The sequence below is a fragment of the Triturus cristatus genome, chromosome 4_1 (assembly GCF_964204655.1).
Source record: "Triturus cristatus chromosome 4_1, aTriCri1.1, whole genome shotgun sequence".
Taxonomy (NCBI): domain Eukaryota; kingdom Metazoa; phylum Chordata; class Amphibia; order Caudata; family Salamandridae; genus Triturus; species Triturus cristatus.
In genome coordinates, this window is record NC_140585.1 from 602,735,417 (window position 1) to 602,762,000 (window position 26,584).

Here is a 26,584-nt window from a genome sequence, read left to right on the forward strand (position 1 = left end):
ATACGGCAGCACTCCCATAGTGATATTGGAACGTACACAGGCCCTCTTAGCAGCAGTACGGCGGTTTTCACACATCACAGTGGTGACAGGCAGCACACAGGAAGGAATAGGGCAGACATACTTGTCCATGGATGGACATCAAGGCATTGTCTGTGCATTACTACATGTGTGGGGCACAGGTGTGACAGGCTGTGATGTGGAACATTACTCCTGAGTCGAGAAGGCACCAGATGTATGATGAGATGTGTACAGATGTAATGTGTGATGGTGCAATGTGTGCCAGGCATGCCCTTGACTCCTTTGACATGTGTGCATGTCGTACTGCACACTTGGGATGAGCGTCACAGGCATGTCACGGACACCAACACACGGAAGTGTCCCCTGATGCCCGGTACAGGGCTTACCACACCTGACTTGTCACTACCCACGGTGCACGATGTCACTATGTCATGTATGTGTGGGGGCTTCCCATTAGGTTGATGTTGGAGCACCCTCAAAAGCTGCAGCTGTTGCAGCAACCAACATGTGTATGTGTGTAGATTAACATTGGACACTGTTCCGCACACCATGCCACATGTGGTATCGGATGTGAGGTGTGTATGTATGCATGGGACACGGAGTAGCGTGACAAGGACATGTCTGCATCCTCTCAATGAATATGTGGTGAGTCATGACATGTGCACCTTCATGGCAAGGTGTGTGGGCTGTCCTAGTGTAATGTCATGTGACCTGTGGCTCTAGTGTTCCGCTACCAGTCTCTGCAATCGGCATCCTACTTCTGCTGATGTGTGGGTGTATGTCACTCCTGTGTTGCGTCTGGCTGTTCACTTGCACTGGGACACAGCTAATCCCATGGCATGTGGAGGTTCTCAATCTCCGTGTGTAGCTGGGTCTTGGTAGGAGTGTCAGCTGCCGGCCATACGTGTCCAGGGCATGTGGCACATACCTGACTCCGTATGTAGCATATGTGTATAGACAGATTAACATGTGCTCAGTACAAATTATTTGTTGTTGTGGGGCACTCACTCTTCCGTGTCACTTCCAAATTCCTGCACAGCGCCGCGTCTTCCCTGAGCAATTCCGGACTTGGCTGCCATGCGGGAGAATGATCGTATCCGGTGCTACCGCTTCCCCCAACGGTTGATTCTGGAGTTGAAGGCGAGACTGGCACCACACCTACAACCGCTGCACAGGTATCCTACGGCACTGACACCCAAGCTGAAGGTAATGGCAGCCCTACATTTTCTAGCCACGGGTACCTTTCAAAATACCATAGCTCATGTTGGTGGCATGTCCCAGAGCATGTTCTGCCGTGTGCTGCATGATTTCTTAGAGGCCATGTTGATTCACCTGGATGACTTCATCAAGTTCCCAACCCCTGAACAGTTGACTGGGGTCAAGCGTGGATTCTATGCCCTGGGAGGGATGCCCCATGTCATTGGGTCCATAGATGGGACACATGTAGCTTTGGTACCACCACACGCACGGGAGGTAGCGTACCGCAATCGGAAGCACTACCACTCCATCAATGCCCTTGTGATGTGTCTGTCCAACATGGTGATTTCACATGTCTGTGCTCATTTTCCAGGCTCAGCACACGATGCCTACATCATGAGGCGTAGCAGGGTGCCTGAAATGATGATGCAGCTGCACAACGAACGAGCATGTGTTGTTGGTGGGTACAGTCTGTCTGTCCTGTATTTTGCATGGCCTACCAGCACGACCGCTTCACCAGTTCTAACGATGTCCATGTGCTTCCCATGTAGGGGACTCTGGCTATCCCAACATGCCATGGCTGCTCACACCTCTCCGCAACCCCATCACGCCGGCCCAGCTCCGCTACAACACCGCCCATGGCCGGACAAGGCGAGTGATAGAGAGGACATTTGGCCTGCTGAAGAGCCGATTTAGGTGCCTCCACAAGACCGGCGGCGCGCTCCCATATGCCCCTGCTAAGGTCTGCAAAATCTTCATGGTCTGCTGCATGCTGCACAACATGGCAGTTGAGAAAGCTGTGCCACTCATCCTGGATCAAGATGACGAGGACCATCCACCCGTGGAGGACGAGGGCTTGGCAATGGGGCTAGTGATGTGGAGGATGTGGAGCCGCAAGAGGACATCCGGACTCGGCTCATACGCGACTTCTTTGCTTAGTGGTGAGTACCAGTGTCTGAGTGTGCACACATTGCTCCACGTGTGGCATGTGTTGTGATGTGTGTCTCCACCTGCATGTATGGCACGTGAGTCAGAGGTGTGTGTGGGTGTGTCACTGGAGTGATGGTGGCAGTGATGGTTGTATTTCCCCAGTCATAATTGTGAACTAGCATGTTGTCATCCATACATGTGTCGAGTACATGCACATGCAAGTGGCTGTGCTTTTTGTGGCTGACTTCTTGTGTGTCTCTCATCCCCAGGTACTTGCGCATGCCGTCTGCTGGTTGCATTGTTGTGGCACTGCTATTCCTCATGGACACGTCATTGTGTGCTGAATCAGCGTTACACGCACGGACAAGTTTGGAAGTCTCCTTAGGGTAAGGGATGCATCAGGGGTGTATTGGGTGTGGCAGTTGTTCACGATGTATGCACACTGCCCCTGTCGATGTTTGGTTCCTCTGCAGCCATGTAGCATCACCATGGGACACGACATGCAGCTGTGTACACCTGAATAGATGGTCTGACTGGTTGACAGTCATCAGTGATGGGATAGTGGATTGTGATGATGGCATCAATGTGTGTAACACTGCCCTCGGACACATACGGTTTGCATTGGCTTGACATGGTGTGGGACTTCTACATCAGTGGATCAATGGTGTATGGCAGTCTCTCCGTGAGCAGCTGTGGGTGTTTAGCTGGTGCCCGACAATTGTGTGCCAGTTCCATGGCTATCACGAATTTGTGCTGCAGAAGGGGGGTGCCAGTGTTGGACCCACATGTTACTCCACATGAAGTGTTCATGTGTACTTCAAGTTGCCTCTGCAATCCCGAAAACATGACTAATAAAGGTGTCCCTATGCCTCCAAGGTGCCTCTTCTCAGTCAATGCTGGTGTGTTGCCACGGTGCATCCAGCATGTCTGGCATGCTTTTCCCGGATAGTGGCTATGTGTCTATGTGTCGAGTTGCAAGATGCAAGCTGTGTGTGTGGGCTGAGACTGTGTATTGGGCATGATGTCCATGACTGTGTGGGTATTGTGACATGTGCCATCCCCATGCATCCAACGTTGGCCAGGCCCCCATTCTCTGCATCCACCGGACTCAAGCTTGCAGGACATGGTTCTGCCACCTGTCTACACATACCTGGGTGCCCCCCAGGACACTGGACTGGATCCCTGACCTCTGCGCATGACTGTTACTGTACTCAATGTGTCTGTCAGCACGGTTGTGCGGCCACCCCCTCAGCTGGTTGGGCCCATCACGGGTGTGTATGGTGCTCCATGTCTGTCTTGCCCAATACAATGTGACCCATGTGTGTCCTGTGCCAGACTCAGGCCCCAGGGTGTGGATGGTTGAAGTCAAAAGATAACTCAGGCATGTTTAGACTTTACAAGACACATGTAAGGTAATAATGCAACCAGCAGGCATCTTCTCTTCATGGTGTGATTTTTTATTTTTTGGGGGGTGGGGGGGTATGACGTGAGGGGCTTTCCGGGAGTTTGGAATCCAAAGTTCAGTAGGGGAGTTGGTGTCCTTGCCATTGGAAATCCTCAGAGTCCATGCCACAGTCTTTGTCAACATTGGTCAGACAGTGACCAGCAAGGCCATGTGGCAGAGAATGTCTCTTGATGCTGTGATGCTGTTGCTCCAGTGGGCCAGGTGCCAGGCCAGGTGTCCTGGGAGATGCTGATGTAGCGCCGACCCTCACGGTCCTTTCCGTGGACGACCCGGCCTCCTGCGGGGACCCTCAGAAGCAGGCTGTGACGATGTTTGGGATGCTCCATCGGATGTTTCCTCCTCCTCCTGATCCCTCCCTGTGGGTGGTGATGTTCTACGCCTTCTGGCACAGGGAGGGTTGCCCATGTTGTCCCCTGGAACACCGTCACTTGCTCAGCCTGTCTGTCCTCCATCCTCCGTTGGTGTTGCAGTAGACAGGCATGTTGCTCCGCATGTTGCTGGGCCTGCTGGGTCTTTATCTCAACGAGGGTCCCCTTGATCTCATTGAGGGTGGACACAACCTGGGCCATGCCCGTGGTGTCCTGCCGGTATGTGTCCAGGATGTTACGGACATGGGAATATACCGGTTCCCCAGCCAACTGGTCAGGCGGCGCATCCGCCGTCCTCCACTCCCACCACCCCTGCCCACTTGCACCTGGCCTGCCCTTGTGGGCACATCGGGTCTCCGGGACCCCTGAGGGGTGGCATTGGCGTTGTCGCCTGCCTCCTCCTGGGTGCCCGGGACACCGTGTCCCTCCTGGCCAGCCTGGCTGCTTTGTGGTGGTGGGGCAGGGATCCTGGGTGTCTCCTGGGATGTGGCAGGAGTGGGGGTGGTGGTTGGCCCCGCTGTACCTGACGCAGGTGCTGCAGGTGGTTGGACACCAGAGGTGCCAGGTTGGTCGGGGTCGTCCACAGAGTGGTGAGAGTCGTCGCTGCCGGTGGGATCGGGCTCCCGCAGATCCGGGTCCTGTGAGTCTTCCCCCCCAGTGTTGGGGGGTGAACCACGACGTTGACCTGTGTGTGAGAGAGACAATGTTAATTTTGGTCCATGCAACATCCATGTTTCATCAGTTTCAAAGTTGGCACATTTCCTCTTGGAATTAGGATCTGTCTTGCATTCCACTCACAGTGCACTTGTGCATGGGTGTGTCCCTTGGGCACCACTTTGGCCCCTTTAACTATGTGTGGCACAGTCTTACTTGCTGCGTCAAGTGTGACTGCAGTCAGCAGTGGAGTGGGCAGGTGTGGCGAGCCATGCATTGGCGCCTTCCGTGTAGCACTGTACATGTGCACATGGAGTGGATCCACACACTTATATAATGCAGGTAGCTGTCGTTGTGCTCGTGAACAGGTTGTGACATGGCCCTGTGTTTTGCCATGGAGAAGAGGGGGGGTTCTGGCACTGGCCACCCTTGGCTACATGCACGCAGTCTACCTGCTGACGAGCAGACATTCCCACACACCACACGGCTGATTTGCTCTCCCTGTGTCTCCCTCCCTCTCTGTCCCCCTCTCCCTCCCTCGGTGTGTCAGCCTCCCCCCTCTGTCCGTGTCCCTGTGTCTCCCTCCCTCTCTGTCCCCCTCTCCCTCCCTCCGTGTATCAGCCTCTGTCACCTCAGCCCAGCTTCCTGGGCACACGCTGTTAGCAGATCTTTGAATGGCCCTTGGTTTGTTGATGTGAGTTTGTTTCGGATCTCCAGGCACCCATTGGGTGTAGTGTGTGTCTCGGCGCTGCTGCTGTGGTGGTGTGTGCTGCCACTCTTTCACAATGTTGGCTGTTCATTAGCTGCTGTCATGTGCAAAACAGTGCCTTCACCCCCATGTGTTGATGCAAGGTGTCCGCCATTTGCTGGCGAGTCTTTCCTGTGTGGGGACACAGTGTTTGTCTGGCTGTGAGGGCATTGTTGTCTGCTTCTGAGTTGCACTATGTGAATTTTGGGGCCCACCCTCCCGCCATCCGGGTTACCGTATCATGTGTTGGTGTCTTCTGTGGCCTGTGACTTGACATTGTCCAGCTGGGTGCATGGGGCATGGTGGCGGCAGTGGCATGTGCGTGTTCATGGAGTGTGGTTGAGTCATGCGATAGCTTGGGGTGGTTGCGTGCCTGTTAGTGATTTTGGTTGTGGATGACATTCCCCCCATGTGAGGTGCGTTGTTTGTGTACTCACCCGGGTCTCGGAGTCCTCCTAATCCTTCGACTGCCTCCACCGGCTGTATGGCCATCACCCTCTCCTCCCAGGGCTGGTAGTGTACGGGTCTGCGGGAGGGCCCTCCTCCAGTGGCGTTGGCCTGGTTGTGTTCCTCCAGCATCTTGGCTCGGACCCTCCTCCGCAGATCGTACCACCTGGCTTGGCATTCATGCCTCGTCCTTCTGGTGTCCGCAACAGCATTCACAGCATCGACGATGGTCTGCCACATGGCTGTTTTTGCTGCCATGCTGGTCTGTCTGACCAATGTTCCAAAGAGCTGTGGCTCGACTCTGAGGATTTCATCGACAAGGACCTCCAACTCTCGGTTACTGAACTTTGGATTCTTGTTAGTGGGCATGGTGAGGGGTGTGGGTGTGGATGGTGGGGGGGTGTGTGGATGGTTGTGGGTGTGTGGGTGTGGTTGTGCAGGTGTGTGTGTGTGTGTGAATGTGATGAGGGGGTGTTTGTGAAGGTGGTTGTGTGAAGGTGTGCAAGTGTAAGGTGTGGTGAAGCTTGTAGTATGGTGCTGTAGGTTGTCTGTGGGGTCTGGCAGCAGTGAGTCTGTTGCAAAGGCTCATGGTTTGTGTGTATGGGCCCTTTTTATTGGTCCATTGGTGGGTGTGGCTGTGTTTGAAGTTTGGGTGGGTGTGTTATAAGGAGTGGTGGTGTTTTGGGCCTCTGTTTGTTTTTGGCAGTTGCAGGTCAGTGAATGTGTTTTTTTAGTGTTTGTTGGACATGTTTTGTGGCTTTGTGCCATTCGAATGGTGTATTCTTGTGTTGTTTTGGTTTGTCCTGGTTGTGTACGTGCGTTTTTAGCGTGTGTACGGTGTGTACATGGGCCATTTGGTTGAACGGTGCTGTCCTTGTGTGTGGCTTGGTACGACTCGTAGATGCGGTTGTGATGTTGGGGCCTGGGGTGTGCTCCGTACTTAGGAGGTTGTGGTGGGGGTGCGACTCTGACGTACATGGGTGTACATACACGGGGGTACGACACGTACAGGGGTGGGGGTACGACTCGAACGTACAGGGGTGTACATACACGGGGGTAGGACACGTACAGGGGTGGGGGTACGACTTGAACGTACAGGAGTGTACATACACGGGGGTAGGACACCTACAGGGGTGGGGGTACGACTCGAACGTACAGGGGTGTACATACACGGGGGTAGGACACGTACAGGGGTGGGGGTACGACTCGAACGTACAGGGGTGTACATACACGGGGGTAGGACACGTACAGGGGTGGGGGTATGACTCGAACGTACAGGGGTGTACATACACGGTGGTACGACACTGTTAGAAGGTGACCTCAGGGGAGCCCGGAGGGGGCCCTGACTGTCCTGAGACCCACCCTCAAGGTATCGTAGCTGGGCACTGGCGGGAGATTCCGCAGGGGAGGAAACTCGTACCTAGGATCATACACTTGGCACCACACGACAAAGAGACACCACACCGAGGGTTCTTAGGATTCAAGCTTTATCAAATCGAAGTGGTAGGATCTTTATGATCAGCAAGGCAGATATTTACAAGCAGAGCGTGGGCTCACAGAGTCTTGGCGGGGGTAGGAGGTAGCGGGACAGTCTTTGGGGGGATCGGATCAAATGCAGGAGTGTACCCGGTGCACAGCCCACAATCCTCGAGCTGGGGGATACGCTTGTCGTCGTGGGGTCCGGCGGGACCAAAGAGAGTCAGGGGGAGCCGCGAGTCACTCAGCAGGCTCAAGCACAAGTTCGGAGGTCTTACGATCTTCAGGGAGCCGCGAGTCACTCAGCAGGGCTCAAGCACAAGTTCGGAGGTCTTACGTTCTTGGTGGAGCCGCGAGTCACTCAGCAGGGCTCAAGCACAAGTTCGGAGGTCTTACGATCTTCAGGGAGCCGCGAGTCACTCAGCAGGGCTCAAGCACAAGTTCGGAGGTCTTACGATCTTCAGGGAGCCGCGAGTCACTCAGCAGGGCTCAAGCACAGGTTCGGAGGTCTTACGTTCTTCGTGGAGCCGCGAGTCACTCAGCAGGGCTCAGATGTTCCAAGGTGAGTCTCCCGGACAGTCCCAGAGCACCCCTTGTTATAGGTCGACCCCTCTTTGATGTCCGGAGTCTGTGCAGGCAGGGGTCTTGTCACCTGGGGGTCGCTTGTCGAGGTTTCCTGCTATTGTCTTTTGATCCTTTCAGGGCCGCGTCGGGAGGAGTCCCAGACACCCAGCAGGCGTGGAGCCAGCCCTCAGGGAGGCCGGCGGGCCGATCGAAACCCATCGTCCCAGGGGAGTTCAGAGGTGCGATAGAAACTGCTCCTCCCTCTCTCATCCCCTGGAAGCATGATGTCCTCCAGCCGGAGTGGCGCCTCTAGGCCCGGGTTGTGCTGGGGCCGGGCAGCCATCTTGGTGCACGAAGTGGGCACGCGTGCCCGGGGTGGCCGAAAGGAGAGAGGCCGTGGACGGGGAGGCCCGGGCTGCGTGTGTGTGTTCTGGTGGGAAGGATCGGCTGGGCCGTGCGCTTGGGGTCCCTGGTACCAGGTTAGGTAGTGCGAGGACAGGAAGAGCCATGCTACGAGGCCGGGTCTAACACGCGTCCCCCCCAGCTGAAAGCCGGAGAGAACTACCCATCATCTTGGGGGGTTCTCTTCGCTGAGGCGGAAGAACCGGGAGAGGCCGTCCGCGTTGGCGTGGTCCGTACCAGGGCGATGTTCTACGGTGAAATCCATCCCCTGGAGGGAGATTGACCACCGCAGTAGCTTGGGGTTTTCTCCTCGCATCTGCATGAGCCATCGCAAGGGCCGATGGTCGGTTTGTACTTTGAAATGGGTGCCAAACAGGTAAGGGCGCAGCTTTTTGAGGGCCCAGACTGCGGCAAATGCTTCGCGCTCAATGGTGCTCCACCTCTGTTCTCTGGGCAACAGCCGCCGGCTGAGGAAGGCGATGGGCTGGTCTAGGCCTTGGTCATTCACCTGGGACAGGACGGCTCCAATGCCATGCTCGGAGGCATCGGTCTGGACTACGAACTCCTTGGAGTAGTCGGGAGCCTGGAGGACGGGGGCCGTGCACATGGCCTTCTTTAGGGCATCGAACGCTTCCTGGCAGGCAGTCGTCCACTGCACCCTCTTGGGCTGTTTTTTTGATGTGAGTTCGGTGAGGGGGCCAACCAGGCTGCCATACCCCCGGATGAATCTTCGGTAGTAGCCAGTGAGGCCCAGGAAGGCTCGGACCTCTGTTTGGGTGGTGGGTGGTTCCCAGGCTAGGATGGCGTCGATCTTTGGCTGTAGAGGGGCGACCTGACCGCTCCCGACCTGGTGCCCCAGGTAGACTACTGATCCTTGCGCAATCTGGCACTTGCTGGCTTTTACTGTGAGGCCTGCATGGCGCAGGGCGGTTAGCACTCTCCGGAGGTGCTGGAGGTGCTCGCTCCATCCGGAACTGAAAACAGCGATGTCGTCTAGATAGGCCGCACTGAACTGTTCCATCCCGGCCAGGACCCTATTCACCAGTCGCTGGAAGGTGGCCGGGGCATTTTTCATTCCGAAGGGCATTACGCGGAAGCAATAATGCCCATCTGGGGTGGAGAAGGCGGACCGCTCCTTGGCTTCCTCTGTGAGCGCAATCTGCCAGTATCCGCAGGTGAGGTCGAATGTGCTGAGGAACCGGGCCGCCCCGAGTCGGTCAATGAGCTCGTCTGCTCGGGGGATGGGGTGGGCATCGGCCCGGGTGACGTCATTGAGCCCCCGGTAGTCCACGCAGAATCGGAGCTCGGGGGCGACACCGGGGGCCGCTGCCTTCGGAACTAGGACCACGGGACTGGCCCAGGGACTATCGGATGGCTCGATCACCCCCAGGGTCAACATCTTCAAGACTTCAGCTTGAATGCAGGACCGGACTCGGTCAGGGACTCGGTAGGCTCGGTGTCTTACTGGCGGGCTGTCCCCGGTGTCCACGTCATGGACACACCAGTCGGTGACTCGGGGGATCAGGGAGAAGAGGTCGGAGAATTGTCCTAGGAGCTGGCGACAGTCCGCTTGTTGCTGGTCAGTGAGGGATGGGGAGAGGTTCACTCCCTCTACAGAGCCATCCTTCTCCTTGACACACAGGAGGTCCGGGAGGGGATCGGACTCATCTTCGGCCCCGTCATCAGTGGCCAGCAGGAGGCTCAGTTCTGTCCGTACGAAGTGAGGCTTGAGGCGGTTCACGTGTAGGACCCGCAGGGGATCCCGGGGCGACTGGACGTCCACCAAGTACGTGACTGGACTCTTCCGCTCAATCACTTTGAAGGGCCCGGTCCACTTGTCCTGGAGGGCGCCAGGCTTCACGGGGGCCATGACCCATACCTGCTGGCCCGGCTGGAACTCGACCAGAGTGGCATTCTGGTCGTACCAGCGCTTCATCTCTTCTTGGCTTGCCTCCAGGTTGGCCTCGGCCAGCTTTCGGAACTTCCTGGTCTGGTTCCGGAGGGCAAGAACGTATTGGAACACATCTCGTGGGGGGGTCTGGGGTGCTGCCTCCCACCCTTCCTTAACCAAACTGAGGGGACCTCGGACGGGGTGCCCATATAGTAATTCAAACGGGCTGAACCCCAAGGACTTCTGTGGGACTTCCCGGTAAGCGAACAGGAGGCAGGGGAGCAGGACGTCCCACTTACGCCGGAGGGGTTCTTCTAGGCCGTTGATCATCCCCTTCAGAGTCCGGTTAAACCTTTCTACTAGGCCGTTCCCTTGGGGATGGTACGGGGTGGTGAACTTATAGGACACCCCACATTGTTGCCACAGGGACGTCATGTATTTCGAGATAAAATTAGTGCCGCGATCGCTCACGACCTCGCGGGGAAAACCCACCCGGGAAAAGATCCCCATCAGGGCTCGGCCCACCACGGGAGCCGTGACGGTGCGTAGGGGGATCGCCTCAGGGTATCGGGTGGCGTGATCCACTAGGACCAGAATGAAACGGTGACCTTGGGAGGTGGGGGGATCCAGGGGCCCCACGATGTCGATTCCGACTCTCTCGAATGGGGTACTGACGACCGGGAAGGGTTGGAGGGGAGCCTTGCACTTCCCCCCACTCTTCCCACTAGCCTGGCACGTGGGACAGGACTTGCAGTGGGCTTCTACAGCTACTCTCATCCTAGGCCAGTAAAAGTGAGTCACGAGACGGCTGTAGGTTTTGTCTTGACCCAGGTGGCCGGCGAGGGGGACGTCGTGGGCCAAGCCCAGGAGGAAGTCTCGGAAGCGTAGGGGTACCACCAGCACCCGGCCGGATCCTAGCTCCACCGACTTCTGCTCACTGTACAAGAGGTTATTCTCCCAATAAACTCGGTGTGTTCCGGTCTGGTCGCCTGCGGCTTGGCCCTCGGCCTGGTGCCGTAGTCCGACCAGGGAAGGACAGGTGGCTTGCTCCCGGCAGAACTCCTCCCGGGTGGGCCCGCCCTCGTGGCGCCACGGGGCCAATTCGGCCAGATCGCTTAACTCGGGGACCGGGGTGGTGTTGGACGATGAGGGTTCGTCGCTGGCGACTGACCCTCCCGATGGGGGGACGGGAGGACCCTCGGCGGGGACTGCTCTGACTCCCTCGGTCGGGGGGTCCTCGACTTCCCCCAGGGGGGTGAGTCGGGCGGAGATAGATCGGGTGGTGGCGCACACCCACTCGGGGAGTCCCATCATCTCTAGGTGGGCCTTGCGCTCGACGTACTTCCAGGGAGAACTCTCCAGGTCGTTCCCTAAGAGGCAGTCGACCGGCTGGGAGGTTCTTACGGCAACCCTCAGTTTACCTATCACCCCTCCCCACTCAAACGGCACCAGGGCTACCTGACACATACTCTCTCTATTATCTGCGGAAATTACGGGGCAAAAGACGTTGGGTAGGATCTGCTCCTCGGGGACTAAGTGCCTGAGGACACCGGTGATGCTGGCCCCGGTGTCTCGCAGGGCTTCTATCTGGTGGCCATTGATTTTGACGAGCTGCCCGTACTTCTTCGTGTTGGAGGGCAGGAGGCTACCAGGGACCATCTCTCTGTCTCCCAGGGACACTAGGGCCATAGCTGCGGGTTCCCACTCCCCGGTGTCCTCAACCTCCTCCCCCAGGGCTACGTTGGCTATCTGTCTAGCAGGGTTTGCAGCAGGGGGAACCTGGGGGGCCATGGGGCACTCCGGGTCATTGGCGTAGTGCCCGGGCCTTTGACAACGGAAACAAGTGATGGTTACCCGGTGCCCCCGTCTCCCGGGGGGTCCGGAGACTGGTGGGGGGGGGCGCCGGGAAAGGTGGAGGTTGGGCCTTCGGGGGACTCGACTGGGACTCTCTCTGCCCTCCCTGGTTCCCTCCCCCTCTCTGGCGGGGTGGTCCCTGACTGGCTCGGGGGTATTCTCCTACACTGCTCCGGGGGACCCGGGTGTTGGTCCAGCGGTCTGCTTCCACAGCCAGCTTCCGGGGATCGGTGAGTTTGCTGTCGAGCAGATGCTGGCGTAGTTCCACAAAGCAGTTCGCCGCCAGGTGTTCCCACAACATGAGGTCGGTGAGTTCCTCGAGGGTGGTGACCTTGCTGCCCTTGATCCACCCATCGAAGGCCCGACTGAAAACGTTTACATACTCCACCCAGGTGGTGCCCGGGATCTTCCTGCAGTCCCGGAATCCCTGACGGTACATCTCTGGGGTGAGGCCGTACCTAGTGAGGAGAGCCTCTTTCATGTGGCTGTAGGAGGTCTGCAGGGAGAGGGGTAGGTCGAGCAGGGTGTCCCTTCCTTCGCTCAGAAACCGTCCCCACAGCCCTGCCCCCCAGTCCTTCTGCGGGACCCGATGAGAGGTCATGGCGACCTCGTAGGCCCTGAACCATTGTTGAATGTCATCATTTTTATAATATTCTTTGACCACGTCCTTGGGGATGTGGACCTTCTGTTCCGCCGGGGAGGTCGCCTCTCGGTTCCCCGGGGGCCTCCCTTCCTCGTTTCTGGCTTTGAGCTCGATCTCCTTCAAGCTGCGTTCGTGCTCTAGTTGAAGCTTCCTTCCTTCGTGCTCCCGTTGGAGCTTCTTCTCCTCCAATTCGCCTTGTACGCGCATTTGTTCTACTGCTAGCTTTTTTTCTGCTAATTTCAATTCGCCTTCGATTTTGAGTTTGGCTAACTCGAGTTCGTGATTGCGACTTCTCTCTCTGTCTGCAAGCTCTTCCGGGGAAAGGCCCCCGTCTGGCACGAAGCCTCGCACCTGATTGCTGCTGCTTTCGCCTTGGGTGGGTTCTGCTTCGTCGTGTCGCTCCCCCATGCCTTCTGGGCGGGAGGCCCCGGCATCCACCCAAGCTTTCAGTGCTTTCTGCAAATCTTCTTTGGTGTTGAGACCGGTGGTAGCGATTTTAAGTTCTTTGCAGAATTGCTTCAGTTCTTTGTGCGTGTATTCTTCTAGTTGTTCCACCTGGAACACCCTGTTGGTGTTGGTTTCTGCGGGGCTCATGGCGCTTCCTTCTGCCATCTTTGTCGGTAGTGCGTCAGTCGTTCACGGTACAATCTCTAGGTTATTGGCCCGAATCCCGTCGCTTGCCACCAATGTTAGAAGGTGACCTCAGGGGAGCCCGGAGGGGGCCCTGACTGTCCTGAGACCCACCCTCAAGGTATCGTAGCTGGGCACTGGCGGGAGATTCCGCAGGGGAGGAATCTCGTACCTAGGATCCTACACTTGGCACCACACGACAAAGAGACACCACACCGAGGGTTCTTAGGATTCAAGCTTTATCAAATCGAAGTGGTAGGATCTTTATGATCAGCAAGGCAGATGATCACAGAGTCTTGGCGGGGGTAGGAGGTAGCAGGACAGTCTTTGGGGGGATCGGATCAAATGCAGGAGTGTACCCGGCGCACAGCCCACAATCCTCGAGCTGGGGGATACGCTTTTCGTCGTGGGGTCCGGCGGGACCAAAGAGAGTCAGGGGGAGCCGCGAGTCACTCAGCAGGCTCAAGCACAAGTTCGGAGGTCTTACGATCTTCAGGGAGCCGCGAGTCACTCAGCAGGGCTCAAGCACAAGTTCGGAGGTCTTACGTTCTTCGGGGAGCCGCGAGTCACTCAGCAGGGCTCAAGCACAAGTTCGGAGGTCTTACGATCTTCAGGGAGCCGCGAGTCACTCAGCAGGGCTCAAGCACAAGTTCGGAGGTCTTACGATCTTCAGGGAGCCGCGAGTCACTCAGCAGGGCTCAAGCACAGGTTCGGAGGTCTTACGTTCTGCGTGGAGCCGCGAGTCACTCAGCAGGGCTCAGATGTTCCAAGGCGAGTCTCCCGGACAGTCCCAGAGCACCCCTTGTTATAGGTCGATCCCTCTTTGATATCCGGAGTCTGTGCAGGCAGGGGTCTTGTCACCTGGGGGTCACTTGTCGAGGTTTCCTGCTATTGTCTTTTGATCCTTTCAGGGCCGGGTCGGGAGGAGTCCCAGACACCCAGTAGGCGTGGAGCCAGCCCTCAGGGAGGCCGGCGGGCCGATCGAAACCCATCGTCCCAGGGGAGTTCAGAGGTGCGATGGAAACTGCTCCTCCCTCTCTCATCCCCTGGAAGCGTGATGTCCTCCAGCCGGAGTGGCGCCTCTAGGCCCGGGTTGTGCTGGGGCCGGGCGGCCATCTTGGTGCACAAAGTGGGCACGCGTGCCCGGGGTGGCCGAAAGGAGAGAGGCCGTGGACGGGGAGGCCCGGGCTGCGTGTGTGTGTTCTGGTGGGAAGGATCGGCTGGGCTGTGCGCTTGGGGTCCCTGGTACCAGGTTAGATAGTGCGAGGACAGGAAGAGCCATGCTACGAGGCCGGGTCTAACAGACACGTACAGGGGTGGGGGTACGACTCGAACGTACAGGGGTGTACATACACCCCTGTGATGCGAGTAGCCGGGGACATTTTTAACTTTTATAATTGTAAAACGGTATTTCTCTGTGTTGAACTATTTTTTAAATAATTACATTTGTTGGTGGAATCTACCCTAACGAACTCCCCCAGGCACCTCCTTACCTTGCCCTCGCTCGCGCTAATTCCTGAGGCTTCTAGCAGCCGATTAGGCGCTGCTCGAACTACATTCAGGGCTGCCATTTTGGATGAGTCAGAGGACGAGCAGAGCAAGTGCTCGGTCCTCCCACCCTGACCAGTATAAAAGCGTCTCTGTAGCCCATAGCGCGGACTGCTGACCTACAGATTGTGTGTAAGGTCCTTGAGGCGAGTAGCCGGGGAAATTTTTAACTTTTATAATTGTAAAACGGTATTTCTCTGTGTTGAACTATTTTTTAAATAATTACATTTGTTGGTGGAATCTACCCTAATGAACTCCCCCAGGCACCTCCTTACCTTGCCCTCGCTCGCGCTAATTCCTGAGGCTTCTAGCAGCCGATTAGGCGCTGCTCGAACTACATTCAGGGCCGCCATTTTGGGTGAGTCTGAGGACGAGCAGAGCAAGTGCTCGGTCCTCCCACCCTGACCAGTATAAAATGTGCCCTCAACCTCGGAAGCGCAGCGGACGAGCGCAGCGGGCGCGCCGAGAGTGCGCCGAAGGTAAGCCAAAGGTAAGCCCGTCTGCGCCCGTCCGCGGCCTGACGGGCCTAGGGCCTGGGGATGCTGTTCCTTTTATCACTTATTCAGCTGCTACACTTAGAGCACTACAGCATCCCCCTTGTGCTCTTTCATCTACAATCTGGGATCGCTTAGTGTCTTTTGGCATCTCGGCTGATATACTTTCACCTCGACTCATACATCAGTCTCTGTCTGCCCTGACTCAGCCTGAGTCCCGTATTCGCATACTTTACCTCAACACTCGCTCCCTCCCTCAACATCACTCTGATATATTCCTTCTTCTGACAGCCGAGAACCCTGATGTCTTGCTGCTCACCCAGACCTAGCTGTCTGACCTTTCCCTCCCTGATATCCTGGCAGCCTTGCCACCCAATTACTATATGCTGAATGCCAACCGGCCTACAGCCCGTCGTGGCGGAGGCGTAGCAGCAATTATACGCAAAGATCTTAAATTTATTGCGTCCTCCTCGCTTTGTCTTCCCGAGGTCGAGAACCTTGTCATCAGCCTAGCTTCTGAAGCTGGAGCCCTGACTCTCATCTTCCTGTACCGCCCTCCCACCCCTATGCCTCTGTTCCCCACTGCTCTTAGCGAACAGCTTGCCGCCCTGATGACTGCCTCTGCTCGCATTGCCATGTTTGGCGATTTTAATTACTGGTATAATCAGGCTGATGCCGGCCCCCACGCTACTGAATTGTTCGAGGCACTTCTCAGCTTAAACTTGATTCAGCACGTCACCACCCCCACTCACACCGGAGGTCACATCCTGGGCCACATCTGGACGCTGGGGGTATCGCTCTCCTGCCCGATCGTCTCCCCGTGCGTCTGGTCAGATCACTCTCTGATCGAGTCTTCTATCTCTGTGAAGGGCCTGGTCAGACTCCCGTCTTTGGAGGGTGGGGTCGCTAGGAAATGGAATGCTCTCGATCGCCCTGCCTTCCTCTCCCTTCTCGCAGAGACTCAACCCCCACCGAGCAACAGCCCAGGCGTTAATGCTCTGGATGCAAATATTACGCACTGGCTTACGACAGCCTGCGACAAATTCGCCCCCCTATCCCGGTTCCCTCGCTCCCGACACAGCAAATCTCATAAATGGTTTAACTCAGCTCTGAAATCTCAACACCTTGAGCTACGCCAAGTGGAGCGTAGGTGGAGGCGTAATTACCTTAGTACCGTCAGGGAGGCGTACGTGCTCGCACGTAAAGAATACAAAAAAAACCATTACCACCACTAAGGCCGCCTTTGTCTCTAAGAGAATACTAACTGCCCCTAATAAATCCAAAGAGATATTTAAGGCTCTTGCTGAATTAACATCAGATGCCAGGACACTCCCCAACCAAGCCCCCTCCGCTGAGTCATGCAATGCCTTGAACTCTTTCTTCATTGATAAGATTTCGGTAATTAAAGCTTCTATTCCTCATTCCCTCCCTCTGGCTACTGTCGCAGCTCCTCCTACCAACACTTTTACTTTGACTTGTTTCCCGACCCTCGACTCCGACTCCCTAGCCAAACTGGCTACGCGAGTGAAGTCTGGCTCCCCCAAAGATTGTTGTCCACCTTCAGTGTTTCGTGAGATATGCCTCACTTTTCCGCACAGTGTTTTATCTCTACCTAACGCCTCTCTCAGTTCTGGAACAGTCCCCAGGTCTTTCAAGGAGGCCATCTTGGTGCCTTTGCTGAAGAAGCCTGGCGCGGACCCTGCGGTCCTCGCCAACTATCGGCCCATCTCCCTCTTACCTTACCTGTCTAAAATCTTAGAGGCACATGTCACTGCTTGCCTCTCGCAATTCATTGAGAAATCCAACTTTTTAGAATCAAATCAAGCCGGGTTTAGACCAGCCCACTCAACCGAGGCCGTGATTCTAGCCGTGCTGGACAACCTCAGAAGCAACGCTGACAGAGGACTCTCCCAGGCACTGGTCCTACTGGACTTGTCGGCAGCATTCGACACGGTGGATCATGCCATCTTACTCCACCGTGTCGAGTCAGCTGGAATCCGTGGGCTTGCTTTAACCTGGGTCAGGTCTTTTCTCGAGGGAAGATCCCAAGCAGTCAGCTTGGGCCCTTTCAGAGCTACCAGCGCCCCGTCGTTCGGTGGCGTCCCCCAGGGATCATCTTTATCCCCCCTTCTCTTCAATTTGTATCTCCAACCCCTTATTCACTCCTTGGGTAGGTGGGACGTCGCTGTGTTCAACTACGCGGACGACCTACAAATTATTTTTCCCCTCACTTCTCCTGACGCCATCGCCAACTTCCAGGCGGTCATGATACGCATCCAGCATTGGATGAATCAAAACCAACTGAAGCTCAATCCTGGGAAAACTGAGCTCCTCCTCCCCGGGAGGAGCGCTTCCCACTGGGGCCCCCAGTATTGGCCCTCTGAGCTCGGCCCTCCACCTCTCCCAGCTGGTTGTGTAAAGAGTCGCGGGGTCATCATTGACTCTGAGCTCAATCTTAAGGCCCAAGTGAGCGCTGTAACATCTTCCTGCATGTTCCAGCTTTACAGGATACGAAAAGTCGCCCACCTTCTGACCCCGGAAGCCTTGCTACAGGTTATAATAGCACTGGTGATGTCGCGTTTGGACTTCTCCAAATCTGTACCACGGTCTTCCAAAATCCTTGCTTTCCAGGCTACAGGTCATTCAAAACCAAGCCGCAAGACTTGCCTTCAAAATTCCAAGATGGCAGTCGGCCAGACCCCTACTCCATCAATTACACTGGCTGCCCATCAGTGATAGAATAGCTTTCAAGGTCTGCTGCCTGGTCTTTAAAGCCCGGATTGGCTCCTCCCCGGCTTTCGTGAAGTCCTTGGTTACTCCCTACTGTCCCACCCGTACTCTGAGGTCCACCAACCTCCAGCTTCTGTGCATTCCCCGTTTCAAACTTTCCAGACTAGGCGGCCGCAGCTTCATCCATCTGGCTCCTAAGCTGTGGAACTCTCTTCCGCTCTCTCTCAAGACTGAGCCCTCTCTTCTGTCCTTCAGGAAATCCTTGAAAACTTTGCTTTTCTCACATCCCCGTTGAGTCTCTTTTGCACAATCTCGGTGGTCTACCAGCGCCAGGAAACTCATGGTGACAGTGCGCTTGACAAATTTCCCTTAACATACACGGGGGTAGGACACGTACAGGGGTGGGGGTATGACTTGAACGTACAGGAGTGTACATACATGGGGGTAGGACACGTACAGGGGTGGGGGTACGACTCGAACGTACAGGGGTGTACATACACGGGGGTAGGACACGTACAGGGGTGGGGGTAGGACTCAAACGTACAGGGGTGTACATACACGGTGGTACGACACGTACAGGGGTGGGGGTACGACTTGAACGTACAGGAGTGTACATACACGGGGGTAGGACACGTACAGGGGTGGGGGTACGACTCGAACATACAGGGGTGTACATACACGGGGGTAGGACACGTACAGGGGTGGGGGTACGACTCGAACATACAGGGGTGTACATACACGGTGGTACGACACGTACAGGGGTGGGGGTACGACTCGAACGTACAGGGGTGTACATACACGGGGGTAGTACACGTACAGGGGTGGGGGTACGACTTGAACGTACAGGAGTGTACATACACGGGGGTAGGACACGTACAGGGGTGGGGGTATGACTCGAACGTACAGGGGTGTACATACACGGGGGTAGGACACGTACAGGGGTGGGGGTACGACTTGAACGTACAGGGGTGTACATACACGGGGGTAGGACACGTACAGGGGTGGGGGTACGACTCGAACGTACAGGGGTGTACATACACGGTGGTACGACACGTACAGGGGTGGGGGTATGACTCGAACATACAGGGGTGTACATACACGGGGGTAGGACACGTACAGGGGTGGGGGTACGACTTGAACGTACAGGAGTGTACATACATGGGGGTAGGACACGTACAGGGGTGGGGGTACGACTTGAACGTACAGGGGTGTACATACACGGGGGTACGACACATACAGGGGTGGGGGTAGGACTCGAACATACAGGGGTGTACATACACGGGGGTAGGACACGTACAGGGGTGGGGGTACGACTTGAACGTACAGGAGTGTACATACACGGGGGTAGGACACGTACAGGGGTGAGGGTACGACTCGAACGTACAGGGGTGTACATACACGGGGGTACGACACGTACAGGGGTGGGGGTAGGACTCGAAAGTACAGGGGTGTACATACACGGGTGGGGGTTCGACACGTACACGGGTGTACATACGGGGGGGTGTACATTAACGGGGAGTACGACTCGAACATATGGGTGCTGGGGGAGTGTTGGGCGCGTATGCGGACACATGTCTCCATGGTTGCAATGGGAGTTCGGTGCGGACGGTGTTTTTACCATACGGTTGTGAGATCGGACGCACGGGTTGGATCGTGATTCCTCGGTCGGACTTGACTTTTCACATTTGTACGGTAAATCGTCCGAGGACGTGTCGGACACATTTTCCGACCCGAGGACGTGTGGGGAAATATTCCGAATGCGGTTCGTATGGACTTTTTACCAAGCGAATCGTGATTGCCAGTTTGTACGGCACTTGTACGATTCGTACGGTAAAAAGACCGGATACGAGTCGTACGGGGAAATTTTTTACCGGATCGTAATTGTATAATACTATTGCAAGACAGCCACCTTCTGACGCGCTTAATTTAATTTTAGGATTGCAATGCAAGCATATGCCCATCTGGTTTAGGTGATGGCGCGTTTTCTTTTCCCTAGTTTTTTTCTTTTATTTTATCTTCCATACTCTTGTTTAGTTTTGTGTCAGTTTTATTGCAGATTGGTATGTGCTTGAATGCAATAATGAGTCAATGGGTGGATGTATGAGTGCGAGGTTAAGGGACATGTATGTTGACTTATTGAGTGCCTAAACTGAACAGTGATTGAAGATGCATTTTCAGTTATGAGTCATACCTTTTGCCATTGGCAGTGCTTTTTCTATTAATGGTTCAATATAATAGAGTAAATTATTGATTGAAATATATTGCATTTGTATTTAGTATTTCTATAGCAGTGGATCAGTCAATAAGAATTTACGCACATTGCAGTTTTTCTATAGTCGAGCTTGGTATTCACATTATTGTATCATATACTACCATTTCTCAACAACAAAACTCTTTCTTCGAATGTTGCATAGCAGTGCTGACACTGTCCAAGAATGCAAGTTGTCATGTAAGTGCCTCTCTGATTCAATATGTGAATGCATAATTGCTCTACATGTGTCCAAATTGTCCAGTATGTAAAGCACCATTGTCACCTGTAGAACTTTTGTCCAGAAGTTACTGGTTCTTTTGCACAAAATCCTCTAAAGTTCTTTGTAATCCCAAACAACCATCACCCCGCTCTTATCCATGTTCAGTCAGTTGATGCTCATTCAATATTGAATACCCATCTTGCGTTCTCTACAACAATGTTATTATACAACCAGGTCAAAATGCCCGAAATGGAAGAGTACACAATTATTGTCAGTGTAAATTTCCATGCATGACAGACAAAGGTTGAACAAACAAATAAATAAAACAAAACGGTAGAGACGGAAGAACCATTGGATACCCCTACACTGCACATAATAGAAAACAGAGGAACATTGGACCAGGAACCTCCCTCACTGAGAGAGAAGATTTACCCATACTAGAGCTGCGATGGGTCATATCTCATATTACCAATAGGATATGCAGTTCCATACCCATACCACTCTCCACATTGTATTTTTGTATTTGTGTTTTTTCTTTGTTAAGGTTCAGTGCACTTATATTCGAGAGTCTCTTGGTGCTAGACTGGGGACTGGGCGGGGAAATAGAGAGAGGAATTGCTTGATATGTAAAGAACTAGTGCCTTGGGAGTGCCCGCTTGACCCCCAGTATGTAAAGCACTATTGCAATGACAGTATTCATAATTCTACGCAGTACAAAAGCAAGCTTGCTTACCTGTGCCTATTTTGCTAAGCGAACTTTATGTAAAGCATGGTCACCATGACTTTGTTTCTCCAAACATTTTTATCAATTTCACTTCATTTCTTACTTTAAACGCCTAGTAGGCAAAGCATCATTATGATGCCAGTGTTGAAATTGCCATCAGTATGTAAATCACTGATGTTAAGTCAGTGTCCATACTGTGTCCTGCGGCATGCTATGCTCTATAGGAATTCACAGTCCAGATTAGATTATGGGAATGGTGTTTATGATTCTTCCCCGGACACCATTATACATCAAATGCAACTGGTTCTGAATGCAGCAGCACAACTTACTACAAAGTCTCCTAAAGGTAGCCATATCCCCCCGGTGCTTCTGCAGCTTCACTGGCTGCCCGTAAAAGCAAAGGATCATCTTTAACCAAAGGTAATATTACATCGAGCACTCGATTTCCAAACCCTAAAATTCTTCCGAAAATGTTTAGTAGCACACATCCAATCGAACATTATAATCAAACTTTACATTGTTTGCCTTAATTTAAAAAAAACTTGAAGATTAAAGCTTGGTGGCACAGGAATCTCCGCAGCAGCAGAACATTGGGAATACTGCCCTCCCAGTTTATCTTCATGCTGAAACCAGTCTTCTCCTGTTTAGAAATCTCCTCATCTGTAGGATCAATAAATGCATAGTTCCCCCTCCACTCTTGCTCTTGCTTTAGTGACAAGAACAATCAGTATATGTTGTGCTTTATGAGTACTGCACCAAGGAGCAGGTGTTAATTAATACCCTACACTATCAAGAAGGGAGGGTCCCTGGGGGAACTGGGAGTGTACATTTAGGAGCCGATTACGATCCTGGAAAAACCCGGTACAAACCGTGGGTCGGAGCGTTTTCTCCATCCGACTCGTACCGGGTTGTAAAACTTTACAAACATGCAATTACGATTCGTACGGAAACACAATTTCCGTACGAATCGGAAAAAAGACCAACCAACAGAATAATGCATACAAATGTGATCCAGGATTCCGCGGACCTGACGTCCGGACGGAGTTAGGCATGTTTTTACGTACCAGCAATTACGATTCGCACCGACTGCAGTCCGGATGGGAATATTTTTACGGCACCCAAAAAGTGCCGGAAAAGCTAAGTACGCGGCGATGCGAGCTGAATAGGGGGCCCGGTACGTGCCGTACCCCCCCCGCCCCCCGTATGTACGGGGCGTACCCCCCAGCCCCCCGTATGTACGGAGCGTACCCCCCAGCCCCCCGTATGTACAGTGCGGACCCCCAGGGGGTACGCTCCGTACATACGGGGGCTGGGGGGTACAGGGGTACGCACCGTACATACGGGGGCTGGGGGGTATGCCCCGTACATACAGGGGCTGGGGGGTACAGGGGTACGCTCCGTACATACGGGGGGCTGGGGGGTACAGGGTTACACCCCGTACATATGGGAAGCTGGGGGGTACGGCGCGTCCATCCGCGGGGGGGCTGGGGGTACAGCGCGAACATACGGGGGGGGGGGTACGGCGCGTACCGGGCTCTTGTTTGGACATCTCCATGGTTGCTATGGGAGTTCGCTCCGGACGGTCTTTTTTCCATACAGTTGTACAATCGGACGGATGGGACGGATCGTAATTGCGCATTTGGACTTCAGTTTTCCCATTTGTACGTAAAAATGTCCGGGGACGTGTCGGAGACTTTTCCCGACCCGAGGACGTGTGGGGGAATTTTCCCAATGCGATTTGTATGGACTTTTTCCCATGCGAATCGTACTTGGCAGTTTGTACGGCACTTTTACCATTTGTACGGAAAAAAGTCCAGATTCAATTCGGTTGGGGAAATTTTTCCCAGGATCCTAATCGGCACCTTAGTATTTCTAGCTCCCATTAAATAGCCTACCTGAATACCTCCCTGTGTAACTTGGCCAATTTTGTGAAACTGTCTAAATGATTGGATTGGAGCATCTGGATACTGGCTGGGATCTTCACTTTTCAGCAGGTTCTGGTGTTTGCTAGTCATATCAATAGCTTTAACTGTGTATAGTTCAGATATAACTTTCATTGTAGCTTTATTCACTAGACTAAAGAATCGAGATATTTATTTGCAGGATAGACCTGCCTGGATTGAGGTATTTTTAGGTTGACTGTGTCTTGTATATTAGATTATTTGGAAAAGGGTATGTATTGCTTTGCATTGAGAAAAACATTATCTAGGCTTGAATATAGTGAAGAGGAATAGGTTCTAGATCTCTTATTTTCAGGTCCTTGGTGGACTAGCACAATATTCCGAGTGAGAGATACTAATTCTTAGCTCTGTTGTTTTATTATAATTCCTCCACTGGCCAGCACCTTGGACTCAGGGAGTTAAAGGCAGTACATTCTATTCTGTTGTCCTCAGTACTGTCTTAATGTCCTTGATAGGAGTACACAGAGACTTACCTGTTGTTACTGTATTAAATTATTACTCAGCAAACAGTATGTTACTCTAAATTGTTTTTTTTCCCAATTGTAAGCAAGGTTGCAAACACTGTATCAATACAAAGGCCTTTAGCTGTTGTCACAGACATCCCTGTTTACAATTCTTTAACATATTGTTGAAGTTGTCGATCAGCCACTTGGTCATGATTGGATTGGCTTTCTTGTCCATTCCAATTCTCTCCTCCTGATTCAATGTCTTACTTTCCTATGAGTGTGTTTTCCCTGCCCCAGAGCATTGCTGCTTTACCATGCTTTTTGATTGGATGAGTGGTATCCTTCGACTGATTACTTCATGGAACATTTTTTTTTCTTTTGGTGAGCCTGTGTTATCTTGTCTTTTTCTGCTCACTTGTTCCCTTATCTCATCCCGCCCCACCTTGCTTGTCGCATATTCCCCTCTATCCTGCTCACCTCCCCTCACTTTTTTGTCTCGCCCTTGCTCTTTGTCCTCAATTCACCACTGTGCTATCCCACCCGTTTAAGTTCTGGCTGCCTCCCACTTATGCAACTGGTTTTGTTAAGGCTTGTACAGTTGTTGCACAGATGTTGGTAAAGCTATCAGACGGCCAAATATAATTTTTTGTATTTTTATATAATAGTTACTCTCCTCCATGAGACTGCCAAATTACAAACATATTGAGCCCACATACAAATTGCTGATCATTATTTTCAAATTCTAAACTAAATAATGGAAACATGTATTTTACACGATGGCCACAATGTTGCATACCTCTGCTGATTACTCAAAATCTTTATTAACAACTAATAAAACTCCTAAGGTACTGGTTGTCAACTTATTCACAACTGTTAAAAGCCCTCTTTTCTTTTCCTCATTCAAAATAACCCCCACTGCTGGTATGATTGCTCCAAAAATATCTCCAACTAATTATGTTCCATCACCTATGCTACATGCATGTCTGTGTGATGATGTCTTTGTTGGAGCATCTATACTATATACATGGTACATCTTAGGAAACAGCAAAGCTATATAACAAATACCTCCTAATCAGCTGACAATTGAAAATAAGCATCCTGCCCACAAACAAAATAAACTCCTGCAAGGACTGTTTGTTCTTCCTGTATAACTTGCCATGTACTCCATAACTTCAAAAGTGTGTTCATAACTACTAATCCCCATGTATCTATTTTAACTTGCTTTTTTGTTTTGTAAGCACATATTTTTCCCTTCTGTCTCCTGTCTAATTTTAATTTTGGATAACTCATGTTCTTTTTGTATTCCTCTTCTTTCTTCCAAAATGTTTCAAAACGTCTTCCTCACTGTTTTTACTATGTGAAATGTTTGTGCTCCTTCCTTCTAATGCCATAATGAATACTTTCTCTAAGGGTCTCATTGAGCAAGTTAATGCTTTAACAGAATCTAGAGACATGGATGTAAATGCATGCTCTTCTGTAATGGAACACCTGCAAGAACCAAGTCATACTATGAGCAAAACTATTCAAAGTGTTCTCGCCTACATACTAAGCTAGGCAAAATACTGCATGTGATAGCAGATGACAAAGGGATATGATGGTATGTAACTTTTGCAGCTGATGAAGGTAAATGCGCACAGACGTAGCAATCTTTTGTGTCTAGTGCATGTGTGTATTCTTGAACGTAAACATTCGTAGAAAAAGTCATCTTTTGAATAACCTTAAAATAAAGTATTTCATTTGTTTTCTTCTATTGTTTCTGCAAACGTTGCAGTTTAAGGTGTAGAAATAGTTTTCACTTTCTTTGGTGTAAGAGAAACCCTATTAGTATTGCTATAATCACGAACACTGCTACTAAAAATATTATAACTATTATGTTCTTGCCTCTAGCTCTGTTTAGGAAACACATGTTTGTCTGTAGTCAGATCATTAACTAAATATAAAGCAGCAATAATTCAACAGTTCGATTTCAGCTCTTTCTTCCTTTTTTTTCTGAAAGCAGTTTTACTGATTTTCTTTTGTAGTTAGTTATTTTAGCTTTTTGTCAGCAGTCTTCATATACGAATATGACTCATTACTACGCGAGTCATTACATTGATTGGCATTACAACGTGGTTGTTACAACGACCGCGTTGTTACCATGCAATTCCATTAATATGCAAGACATTACATCGAATTGCAGTAGATGGTGCGCTGACATTAGAAGGATCACTGACAAAATATCGAAGGTCAAAAAATCGACCTACAAAAATATCGGTGCAAAAATATTGATGTCAAGAATATCGACATCCTATCTACAACATGGTAAGTACAAAAATATCGTTTTTAAAAATATAGGGTATTTTTTAGTTAAAAAAAAAAATGTAAAATAAACCAAATAATACTTATTAATAAAATGAACATAATTAAATATATTTTATAATGTTTAAAATTAATAATTAATATATATAATTTAATAAAACATTAATTAAACATATACTTATAATATATAATATATATACTTACTTAATCAGTTTTAATAATTGTTTTAATAACTTATATATTATTAAAAATTATTATAAATTACAAATACATCATACACATAAAACAATAACATGAATAAAAATTAAATAAATATCTATAACACATTAAAAAAATTACATTTAATTTGAATATTGTTAAAATTAATTATATATTACATTAGCTAAAATAATACAAAAAATATGAAATAGCACAGACAATAAAACTACTACTCCAGCTCCAAAAATAACAACAGTAAGGAAAATGTTGGATAGCGTAGGGGGAAAAATTACTATTCCAACTCCAGAGAGTGCAACAGTAGGGAAAGTGTTGGATAGCGAAGGGGTAAAAATTACTATTCCCACTCCAGAGAGTGCAACAGTAGGGAAAGTGTTGGATAGCGTAGGGGTAAAAATTACTATTCCAA